This window comes from Symphodus melops, assembly GCF_947650265.1.
Source record: "Symphodus melops genome assembly, chromosome: 9".
NCBI lineage: Eukaryota > Metazoa > Chordata > Actinopteri > Labriformes > Labridae > Symphodus > Symphodus melops.
In genome coordinates, this window is record NC_136699.1 from 21,640,504 (window position 1) to 21,643,452 (window position 2,949).

The 2,949-nt window shown below is 42.8% G+C and overlaps 1 long non-coding RNA gene across 1 annotated transcript; it reads right to left on the bottom strand.

The window, feature by feature from the left end:
• Positions 1-474: 474 nt before the first annotated feature.
• On the bottom strand, positions 475-2,535 carry LOC306829227. Its single transcript, XR_013779845.1, has 2 exons — positions 2,218-2,535; positions 475-2,187 (listed from the first exon to the last, which is right to left on the bottom strand). It is a non-coding gene; the product is annotated as an uncharacterized lncRNA (long non-coding RNA).
• Between the last annotated feature and the right edge of the window lie 414 nt (positions 2,536-2,949).

Consider the following 2,949-nt stretch of genomic DNA (forward strand, 5'->3'; position numbering starts at 1 on the left):
CTGATGGGAAACAAAACACCCAATATGCTGTGCATGTAGTATTCTAAGACATTTCAGATACATTTCATATGACAGATTCTATGAGACCTTCGTAGTACACATGGAGTAAAATTTTCCATAACATTCCTCCCTTTTGATTACATGTTAATCACACCATATGATACTTGGGAAATTTTCTTAAATGTGTGTGTAGTCACAGCAAACCAAACATCCGTAATTCCAATGACAATGTGTAACCACTTCAAGTCAAAACTTCATAAAGGTACAGCATATCAATGTTTACGGATTATAGTCTTCTTCATCATCCCTGTAGCTGCTGGATTCTTACAATTCTTAATAACAGGGGAAGTCATTGAAAGGAGCTGATATTGAACAGTTTGATTCTCTAGGTAATGAACCCGAGCTCTGGTGCAGAAATAACATAGGGAAATTTGTCACGCTCGAGCAGGCAGGAAACAGGGAGGAGGACCCATGTGCAGAATATACTAATTTATTTAACAAAAAGGCAAACCAAAAACTAAATCCAAAACGTCTCAAAAAACCAAAAACCAAAATCCAAAAACCAGGAGACGAAAACACAGGGAACAACCAGAGATGACGACATATGAAAGACACTGACAACGACAATGACCCGACAAGAAACTGAGGCAGACACAGAGACTAAATAGACACGGGGTAATCAGACACAGGTGAGACTAACGAGACAGGTGAGGAACATCAGGGTCATCACTAAGGCGGGAAACCCAAGGAACAAAGAACACTGAGGACAAAATGAAACTAGAAGAACCAGAAACAAAACCAAACCATGACAAAATTCATGCCTTGAATTTCCCTTGGAATCAATAAAATTTCTATCTATCTATCTATCTATCTATCTATCTATCTATCTATCTATCTATCTATCACAAGAAAAAAACAAAATCAGCAGCACAATTCCAATAAACAGCAAATTTATCATAGAAGAAAGAAAAAGCAGGAGTCATTAAGAGGGATATTACATCCCGCATTGGTACCCAAATATGTGCTTTTGGGGTTTTGACGAGTAATACAGACAGAACAAAGAGGTTGAGACCAATTTTTTTTTTTTTTACATGTACACTGATCGAGATCGAACACAAAAAAAACATTAGTCGGTGCAGTAAAGGTGTGAGGATCACGAAGAACATAATAACTTCCGTTACATTCTTCCTCCAGGGGTAAGATTCACAGTCTGAGTCTGATTTCTTTTCCAGTGAAAAGGTTGAGTGTGGTTGCTTTTCCACAGTAGGAAAACGGAAGTGGAAACGTGTACTAAGGCGTGATAAGGAATCAGCAAGCCGTTAGAAGGAGTGGTTTGGGGCAATAATCCAAAAACTATGCGGTTGCTGAGTGTTTCGTGTTTCCACCCTTGGTGGGAGACGCATGGACAGGGTCTCCTCAAAGGGACCCCCACAAGGGGAGGCACAAGATGGTAAAGGCAACAGCTCCAATGGTGGCCACACAGGAACGCTCTGAGCACCTCAGAGTAATTATGGGCTGGATTAGGGGCAGCTACTGGGCTCTCCAGTGAAGAGGCGGCAGTGGCTGGCGTGAATCCACGTGGCCATCTCTGCGACCTTCAAACGGTGTGGGTCAGCAGAACCTGGTTCGGACCTAACCGGCGCTTGGACTTTCAGTGGCGGTGCCTGTGGTCCTTCACAGCAACCCACTGTCCTGGCCAGAAGGTGTAAAGCGGTCCAGAGGCCGCTGGAACGGGTAGTGCAGCTTTCACCGCCTGGTGGAGACAGAAAGGGACCGTGACAGACTTTTGCAATATTTCAACATGCTACGTTCTAATAAAGCAGCAGATGTTAGTTAGTTTTGTGGAGTTAGTTTTGTGCTGGTTTCCCCTCCAGTGTTATCTAGATGTTCAAACAATATTTCATAAAAGTTAAGTGAGGTGCGTGCATGTGTGCGTGTACGCATTTACATGAGAACAAGCGGAAGTGCTTTTGTCTAGGATTACTTGGTGTCTTCACAACATTCAGCCAATCTGTTTTTAAAGTGCCATTTTCATGCTCACAGCACCACCTGACTGTAGATGGGAGGCACAGAGTGTTTTTAGCTTGAACCCATACAGAGCACTTACTTCTTGTTCGGGCTTTCTTAATAAAATGGATGCCATTATCACTGGAGTTTAGGTTTAGGTATGTCCCACCTTAGAATGATCTCTGTCAAAAAGAGCTTTTGCGACGGCACTTCTGTCAACATGTTTAGTTGAAAATGCTTCGACACACATGGAAAAACATGCAAACCACAGTTTCAAATATGTTTACAGTCAGATTTCAGAGAAGAGAGATGTTTTCATAGTGCTTCAACGTCATGAACTACTCCGAAGGGATAATGGGAGTTAGTGTAGATCATGACCGCTTTAGATGCTAATTTGCAGGCCTCAGTTAAAGCCACAAGTTCTGCTGTTTGTGCAGAGTAATAAGATGACAGTGAGCCAGATGCCCACACATTGTTTTTAGAGCAGACAGCGTATTCTACCCTCTTCAGTCCAATGTCAGAGCAGGAGGAGAAACCATCAATGAACGGGATTAGGTCAGGGTTAATCAGCAGTCGGTCAGAGAGGTCAGCACGAGGTGTGCAGACCTGATAGTGACATTGGGGAGGCCAAGCAAGATGGTGGAATAGCGCAATCACCTGGCAGCAGACAAGTGTCATGCATTTTGATCAAGCAAAAATAATAAACATTACGAGAAACAAGGACTGTAAGATCGAAGCCAAAAATGTCACGTGAAGCTTAAACAGCTTCTTCAGCTGCTACTACAGCTCTAAAAAAACAAAACCAGGAAGTTCCACAATCACAGGGTCAAGTTTGGATGAAAAGTAGGCCACCGAGCGGAGTTTATCACCACGCATTTATAACAAGACAGAAGAGAGAAATCCTCCCTTTTTATCCACCGTTTGAACAACAGGACAGGAGGG